Genomic DNA, 10,118 nt, shown 5'->3' on the forward strand with positions numbered 1-10,118 from the left:
TTGCAAGTGTTGTGTGTGTGTGTGCTCATGTGTGTGTACACTTATTCATCTCTGCAAGAGAAAATAAGTGCAAGTCTTACACTTCTGTTAAAACCTATTGTACTAAAGATTTGTCTGTATGCAATATGCTTGCTATGTTCATCACATAAGACATAATAGAGCTGTGTGATTTGGTAGATTAAAATTTGTAGCTGTCAGCCTGGTGGGGGTGGGGGGGGGGGGGGCTTTTCATACCACACATTTATTTTTATGTAGAATTCCCAAAATTTCCGTCAGATTTAAAAAACTGGAACTCTCTCTAACTCGTTTGGAAACCGTAATGAAGTTGCCACAAATGTGATCCCAAGATGTCGTTCTGAGTCAGAATAGAAAGTATCAAATTTTGGATATTATAGCTGTGTATTTATGATATACCATACACTAAAACATATATTGTATATTGTTTTGTTTTATTGTTGGAGTGAAACAGTCAGTTCTTCGGGAATTACGTTTTTTCCCTCCACACAATATTTTCCCTTTGCTGCGCGCTTCGGGAATATACATACGTATTTATTTCACATATATCAAATCCATTGTCAACCGATATATCTGTCCATTCTACCCGTCTAACTGTGGTTCGATCTGTTTAGGCTCCCCCCCCCCCCCCATACAACCGCGCCCCACAGAAGGCAGTCATCACTTAAAACACAATGCTTCATTCACACCTTTGGTGAGGATTATACGTGGAGTCCATGCATTCTTTCTCCCGTTGACATAAATGTGTCTGGCTGCAAAAAGGCGCGTCGGCCCGTAAGCTTCAAAAGGCCTCAATCTTTGTGAATATACCTTTCGTGCGGTATTTGGTCTGGGCTTAAATAGCATGGCGAGTCAAGAGCCAGATTTAAAAACTCTTCTTTCTGCGCAAAAGGGTTTAAGTGGATTGGACGGAATAAAGAGAGGGAGAGAGTGAAAGGAGGAGATGGGGTAAAAGGGAGCAAAAAAAAAAAAAAAAAAAAAAAAAAAAGGAACACACGAAGGGAGACAAGTCCTGAGATGAGACAACGGTGAAAAGAAGAGGATGGAAAAGAGAGGCAGCCCGTCCCCATCCTGGACAGAGAGAGAGAAAGAAAGATAGGCTATTTAGAGCGTGTGAAATAAGTTGATGGGGTGTGTGTATGTGTATGTATGGGTGCGTGTGCGTGTGTGTGCGTGTGTGTGTGTGTGTGTGTGTGTGTGCGTGTGTGTGCGTGTGTGTGTGTGTGTGTGTGTATGCGAAGCCCCTCAGTCACGCTTTTAAACCGAGCCCCCTCCAGCGATTCTACCACTTCACACAATGGGCCCCTGGCTCAGCCGGAGATCCAGGTCCCATTCTAGATAATGAAGTGGATTCCCGACATGTAAATGTTATAAAGGAACACTGCTTTCAAATTCCCTTCACAACAAGTGTAAAAAATGTCGCACCTTCTTGACATCTTTTTAGCTCTGATATACGTGTATAACACGAGTCCCTTTCACTTTCAGGAGGTATACATCACTAAAATTGCGCTAGACTTTTTTGTTGGTATCCATATGTTCTTATTACCTAAATCGTGAGATCATGTTTTTTTTTTGTGTGTGTGTGTGTGTGTGCAGTGTGTGTAGTCGTGATTATGACTGTCATGAGTAGAGCTGTCCTCAGTATCTTTTGATTATAGTTACAATGATAGCAATAATAACATTATTATTCTCATTATTATTATCATTATCATTATTATTATTATTATTATTATTATCATTATTATCATTATTATTATTATTATTATTATCATTATTATTATTATTATCATTATTATCATCATTATTATCATTATTAGTATTGTTATTATTATTATCATTGTTATCATCATTATTATCATTATTATTATTATTGTTTTCATCATCATCATCATCATTATTACTATTAGCATTCTTATTATCATAACTCTCGTCATCGTCTTCATCATTTTTACGATTAACCATTTTTGTACGATTAAAGTGTATTCACGAATGAAGCGATTTAGACCGGTAACGGTGCCTTGTGCAGATTCGATAAGCATATGTACATTTATTCAAATTCACGAAATTCTTCCGTCGAGATGTTTTCATTGCAACTGATTGACAAATTGCCCTACATCGACGTAAATAAGCACTGAATTGATCAGTGTTTTAGTAGTAGCCATGATAAAAAAATCATGGGCGTACATACTCGAGCAGGATTCGAACCTACGACCTCCTGATCACCGAACAGGCGTCATCTCCACTAGACCACCGAGCTTTCGCCCGACAGCAAGTGTTGGTTCTAATCTTTATAGCATGCAGCGGGTATTGCTTTGTTATTCAAATTCATGAAATTCTTCCGTCGAGATGTTTTCATTGCAACTGATTGACAAATTGCCCTACATCGACGTAAATAAGCACTGAATTGATCAGTGTTTTAGTAGTAGCCATGATAAAAAAAAAAATCATGGGCGTACATACTCGAGCAGGATTCGAACCTACGACCTCCTGATCACCGTACAGGCGTCATCTGCACTAGACCACCGAGCTTTCGCCCGACAGCAAGTGTTGGTTCTAATCCTTATAGCATGCAGCGGGTACTGCTTTGTTATTCAAATTCATGAAATTCTTCCGTCGAGATGTTTTCATTGCAACTGATTGACAAACTGCCCTACATCGACGTAAATAAGCACTGAATTGATCAGTGTTTTAGTAGTAGCCATGATAAAAAAATCATGGGCGTACATACTCGAGCAGGATTCGAACCTACGACCTCCTGATCACCGGTGATCAGGAGGTCGTAGGTTCGAATCCTGCTCGAGTATGTACGCCCATGATTTTTTATCATGGCTCCTACTAAAACACAGATCAATTCAGTGCTTATTTACGTCGATGTAGGGCAATTTGTCAATCAGTTGCATATGTACATTTGTTTCCCCATCTATCCATGTTGGTTGTGTTTATGTTACTAACATTTATTTTTATTGACATTGTTTGATAATTATCTAATCGTTTAAGTTGAATTCATTTCCACATTGGGCATAGGGAATGGTCATATACACCAAGGAGGTGGAAGAGAACCCCTTCCACCTCCCTGTATACTCAACGAACATATAGATGATAATGGAGGAATCAGAGAAAGCAAACACTAGAGGCTTGTTCATAGTGATCCCTTATGTATAAATAACACGGATTTGATTTACAAAAAAAAAAAAATCATCAGTCGAAATCACGTTTAAAACATACAAAATATGAAGGGTACAGGACAAATATGAAATACCTTCTTCAAGTCTCAAAAATTACATTTAGCCTTCGAGTGTATTAAACAAATTGTTTTTCCACAAAGTTTCTTGATTTGAAAAAGACATACTACACTTAAATTAATTTGACAAATAGTTCCAAAGGGTTGAACCATTATCAAATATGGAAGATCGTGATATTGAAGTACGATTAATGGAGGATGGATATTTCGGGCATTTCTAGTATTGGAGTTATGAACTGAACAATTCGAAATTAAATACTCATTAAACACTTCAGGTTAAAAAAAATGTTACGAAATTTGAAGATGAAATTGGCAATTTCCAAAGATATCAATTCATAAATGAGCATTTTTTTGACAATAGAGGTGTGTTGCTGGACAAAACCATGAGGAGTGAGTTATTATGCAAATAGCCCGCTTTTGAAATTTGGTAACACGCTTTATATTTTCTATGAAGTGAATCCCAAAATAACATTTCAATAATTGATATGGCATGAAACAAACGAATGATATAAACATCTTTAGGATATTTTGTGTAACAAAAAAGTGCATTCTATCATCAAAGATAATTCCAAGATAGTTGTTCATTAAAACGTATCCGGGCAATAACCCTCCGAGGGCAATTACCCCCGGCTAAATACTGGTTCATGGTAAGGTTAGAGTGAAGATTAGGGTTAGGGTTAGGTTTAGCGTTATATAGGAGTTTGGGTTAGGGTTACGATTAGGTTCAGGATGACAATTAGGATTACGGCCACGGGGAGGGTCCGGGGTAATTGCCCAGGGGTAATTGCCCTAGACCCCATTAAAAACACCCCTGAAAACTTGGTATCATAATCACTTTATTTCTCCCGTTTCTATGATATAAATTCAAATTTAGTCAAAAGTTCAGGGTCAAGGTCAAATTCAAACCCAAATTATTGTCAACCATAATCATCATTATCATCAATATGAATTATAATTATACGTGTATCAATTTCGTCGTCACCAGTGGCGTCATTGTCGTTTTTGATAGCGCTTGGCATTACCGCCATAATAACATCTTAACCTACCTACCGATTACAATCCAGGGGCGGATCCAGGAGTACCGTAAAGTAGAGGCGCATTAACAAAACTCAAAGGGGAGGGCGCACGCGCCCCAATTTTTGCTTACTTTTTCTTTTGTTTTACCAAAAAATAGAATGGGGCGTGCGCCCGGTGCGTCCCCCTCGAGATCCGCCTATACTTTTTTAAAAGATATATATGTATGCATATATATATATATATAAACAAAATCAGAATCGTGGTGTAAAAATTTGGGTGCATCCTTTTGACGCTTTACGAGATACGATGTATCAGAAAACTTAGATGAGATGAGCATTTTCTGTGACAGTTGTGCACTATAATGTCACTATTTTCGAGTGTTCTTATGTTTAAGAATTAATGAATATGAGTACATGCCTCGTATTCACATTATCTAACATGAGAATGGAATGGGCATAGCTTTGACATTTCATACTGCATCGCTGTCACCTCGGGGTTCATAGGGCTCTAAGATTGACTGATGAGACGGAAAACCGAAGTGATCGGGCCGGATAAGTTTACAATTTTGCTCGCTTTATCACAATACATTGAATTGCCGGACTCCAGAAGAAAACTCCAGAAGAGTTTGATTTCTGTGGAGGTATTGCACTCATGGTTACATTAGGGAGTTCAGTATGGAAACCACGGGGGAAGCAGAGTTTGTAGATCCATGTTTACTAGAGATGGATATTAATATTCGCTGCTGACATGACCCGGTGCGACCCGGGCAGGCATGCTTGGTAACTGGTGTGGAAAGAAGCCTATAGACCGAGATCCTATTACAGTATTCCGCCCGTAAAGCGCACGCCGTCAGTCCGCGTGCGTACCTCCGACGAAAATAATTTGCCCAGGGAGATGACTACTTGTGTATCAAGGAGGTATCTGCATATCTCCTTTGACTGTGATGAATACCCAAGGAGCTTGAAGCTCCTTGCTATACCGCACCTCCGCACACCTCCGCGGTGTGGTCATCCATGGAAACTTGGCGTCTTCTCTTCGGTCTTCTATTTTTGGGTCCTCCGTTCATCATCCTCGACAGAGATACCGGGGCGAGTCCTGTTTGCCCCCTTCCCCTTATCTTCTTTGTCCAGCGCGTGGATCGATCAGACACGAACAATAGCCCTATGGAACTCGAAGGAAACCATTGGGCCAAAAAGCAGAGCCTGTACCAACCCTTGCGCGTGAGTGTACATAACTTGTTGTTTTCTCAGGTCCGGTGCTTGGGTTCCGTTAAATAAACTGTGCCCCCGACTGCGCTGTGAAGTTAGCAAGTCAACACACCAAGATCCCAAGCGAGTCTTTAATCATACTGGGTGCAAGGTTGATGAACAGAGGCAAATTTTCTCTGTGAGAATGACTAGTACTCGGCCTGTGAGTGACAACATTCATCCATCGTGGTAACCTAGAGGTAAGGATCGGAATCATTTTAATCTTAATTTGTTCCTTAATTGTTCCCGTAGCTAAGCAGATTAACAGTCACAACTTGGAGTGAATCGCCACATCCTGGCATACCGCCGCCCACCCCTCCCCCCCCCCCCATTATCCGTAAGCCCTACTAACTGTCTTCTTCTATTATTTTTCTGCTTTCGAAAGTCTTCTGTTATTACTTGAACGTTTTTGGATGAAGGGTACAAAGCCTCTTATAGCTTTACTCGAAAAAAAAATCCCTTTAGCTCAGCTACTAAAGCCTATCTTTGAGCATATACTTCCAAGAGTGGAGCGAAAAGATAATGTGCTCTTCTCCATCGCTATTCATTTCCAGCCAATGGTGCTGCGTAAAATTGAAGATCGGAATCATTTTCCAGTTTATTTCAGCCTTCAACAAATACTTTGGAATGGGAATTTGAATACGCGTCATATCATCGCTTTCTGCATGCCTGTCACAAATTCCGATAATCATATATCTGACAGGATTGGCACCAAAACGTCCCAATGAATTACCTGATCACGTCGCGAAAATTGGTCATGACATTTATGACGTGGGGAATGATACAGGCTTATCTTGGTCAGTAGATTAGAACTGGTATACGAAATAATATATTTCTCAGAGAAAACCATGAAAAACAATTACCTAGTGCACTACATATGCTCACGCACGAATGCGATTCAACTATCTGACTACAAAATAGCATATATATAGCGTATTTGGTATAGAGTTGGATCTTGATAGCTACAATCTTGACGCACTATTATTATCTATATTTACGAATTCTTTTACATCTTATTATCGAGTGATTATATGAGGGTAGCAGGGAAGGTGTCTCGCGACCGAGATACATCATTGTTATATCGCGTCAGTAACAAGTGCGCTCATAACTTGATGTTGGGATATTGCATGTGAATATATTTGCTAGACATTGCTAGATTTGAAATAAACTGAGAAAGAAAGCCTCCAGCTGACAACGAAAACACTGGACAGGGTAGTCGCATGTTTTCCGTGATTACGACACGGTTATACAATAATAATAAATTGTTCCAAAAGGACGAGATATGCAGCTGCGGTTATATTGCTACATTATTTTGAACAGAAATTAGCATTTCTTTTTCAAAGATTTGCTATCAGGGCTAAAACATGATGATTAGACAGGTTTGCTTCTTAGGATAACACTATTTCGATTTCAATCTTACATTCGTATTTCTCAATGAAAAATGGGTGAAATGTAAAAAAACAAGATGACAAATAATATCCAACTTGGATGTACAGTAAAATGTTCGATTAACGTGGAACATGACGGTCAATGTATCAGAGTTTTAATCTAAGTAAAATGCTACAGAAATAAGAAAGAACCTATTCTTAAAAGCAAGCTTGCTTCGGCGTAGATTCCAATAGAAGTCTAGTGTGAGAGCAAGTATGGGGAGCACGTATACAACTTAGAACCAAAGTAAGGAAAAAGGACATTCATACTCGGGGATATTAGCAGCACACTGTTAGCGTCATGCTGAAGAAGTGCATGATGGGTTCCTCTGATGCTTTCTCTTTTTTAGAAGGTTAATTATCAGTGATTGTGTCGGTTATAGGGGAAGGGGTCAGTATCCGTGCACATGTGAAGTCCAGTCGACCTTCTCGCAGGGACCTCCTAGGATTACAATCATTTATACTTGTTGGTCTTCTTTATTGCCTCGGTCCATTTTAAGAAATTAGGGCAAGCCGGGTGGACTCATGGGGCCAAGCGTTTGTAAGACTTCACCATGGGTGTCATACAAAGGCGTTGCGGTTGGGAAAAGAAATGTCTTGGAGAAAAATTCAGGACAGTATATCGAAAACGTGCAATGGCTAGGGAAATTTGTTATCAATAATTTCCAGCCTTAACACATTAATTATCAAGACCACTTCAGTTTTCCGATCGAGAACTCCCTGAATTCTATTTACCCATAATAAGCAACATTTGTAATTACAATAACAGGGGTGACTGCAGATGTGACTATAGAATTTACGGCAAAATGAGGACAAAACCCATCAAGTATAGGCCTACCATCAAAATAAAAGAGTACGCACTCCTTGTGTGATGTGATGCACATAATTTCCTGGCGCAAAATATCCGAACGGTAAATATATCAGTTTGCATTTTTGAGGAGGAAATGTATATTTTCATAAAAAATTGAACACGGAGAGTAATCACTTTTCTTCTTTTTTTTTTCTCCATAATCTGACAATTTCACTCCTGGAATTAGTCTTGAGTGCCGTCAGCACGTATACTAGGGAAGTGCAACAGTTTTTATGTAAGCTTGTAGTTTGGTTTTATTCTCTTGGTGAAAAAGAGCATATGGGTTCACTCGATGCTAACTTTAACGAGTATCATTTTTTTTCGTTATCGTTTATATATGAATGTCTATATTATCTCGCAGTAAAACATTTAAACTGTTTAGTCAGTTAGTAGTGCACATGAGTTTAAATAATCGTGTGTAACACTGTTGCAGTTTTCCTTTTCCGCAAGCTCTCAAAAATTGCAGTAAGCCTCTATAATATCTAGTCCGAATGGTAGGCCTATACATACATGAGATAATATTTTAGGAAATTTTAACCGATGCGAGCATTATTGATGAACAAATGGAATGCAGAGACAGGGATGGGTACGATTACGTTACAACATTTTAATCTGACTTTCAAGACCTAGAGGTTTCTTGCAATGTCAGCCTTTTCTAACGGAAGGAAGCAGCTGATTTCACAAAATCTATATAATTGTATTAGGGTTTAGACAAGATTGTTCGTTTGATGGTGGGTGTAACACAAGTATGTGTGAAATCGACCACGATGTCGTCAACACAATGCATCTGAAAATAAGCAGTGTATATAATCTGAAAAACAAAATTCAAGTGTTTTGACGGTTGGTTTCCTTTAAAAACAGCATAAAAAACACACCCTCGTCTTCAATTTACTCCCCACTTTTGACAACTCTAACTCAAAGTCTTATACCGAAGCAATATATAGAAAAATGATGATGATGAAGATGATGATGATGATGAAAATGATAATAACTATAACAATAATAATAATAATAATAATAATAATGATAATAATAATAATAATAATAATAATAATAATAATAATAATAATAATAAAATAATGATATGTTATTTGCCAAGTCCTTATGATCATGACGATGTGTACTCAAGTTGTGACATAAAACATCTGCTATCTCTTCTTTCTCTTATCACCAACAAAAGTTATTTGTCTTTACGTCATACCAGGGAGGTGGGAATCCCACCTCCCTGGTCATACCCATCAGGGCGAATTGACATTCCATGACTGAATGTCAAAGGACAGAAGTGACCGCAAACTATTGATTAAGACCTAGTAGTCCTGTGAAGTGTGAGTCGATGAGAAGAAGTGATGTAGCAACCCGAACTTTTCGCTCTCAAAATGTGTACACACTGATGTCGTCCTAAATTCATAGCAGTCCAGTTGAATGGTCAGTTTATGACTTAATAAAACAAAATATAATGGGTAAAATATTTCAGCTTTTAGTTCAAAAGTCTATTGAGAAAAGTTCGACCTTTGAAGGGATGCTACGAGTATGAGGTGACCATTTTCCACTGAGATGATAACTAGCCCTGACACAGCCGATCCATGCGTTTGTTCATGAGCCTTAGATATACTGCCACATGGATGTGCCCTTTGCACATGTCCATTTTAATAAAACGAAAAAAAAAAAATCGTTAGGAATTAGAAAACTGAATACAGTTGTACTAGTTGATAATTCTAATACCTTTCCAACCCTATTCGCTAACACCATTAGGGAGATCACTATAGCTGCTTTATATCATTTGCTTTCTTACTTTCGGATACTTCTTGCACATAATACTTCTGACATGGCAATACATGTTAAATTATTATTTCACTCGCGATTTTCCAAGTATTCTATTTCATTAAAGATATATCTAGCACACTCAGTACTATTGCTGTAGTTGTCAGTCTTTTTACATTTATCCCTATTGTTCCTTTTATCTTTCCTATCATTTTGTTTATCTCGCTGCTCATAAACTTATGATAATAAACTGATAATAATCATCCTTATATTGAAATTTGTTATGACGATGATAAAACCATTATTAGAAGAAATTATAAAGCTTATCACCATGATGATAATTATATCACTACGTCTCTGAAGTTATCTTGATTATGAGAAATGAGAATAATGATTTGCAAGAATCTCAAAATCAGGTAAAAATCAACCCCTGTCAGAATTCTGAAGTAAGGATCGTCACGGGCACGAACAACTTTTAGTTGCGAAGATGGGACCCCTGAGATTGACGTTTACAATACACGATTATTACCAAAACGCATAACACCTATCCTGGCTCTGTT

The sequence above is a fragment of the Diadema setosum genome, chromosome 9 (genome assembly GCF_964275005.1).
Source record: "Diadema setosum chromosome 9, eeDiaSeto1, whole genome shotgun sequence".
Lineage (NCBI taxonomy): Eukaryota > Metazoa > Echinodermata > Echinoidea > Diadematoida > Diadematidae > Diadema > Diadema setosum.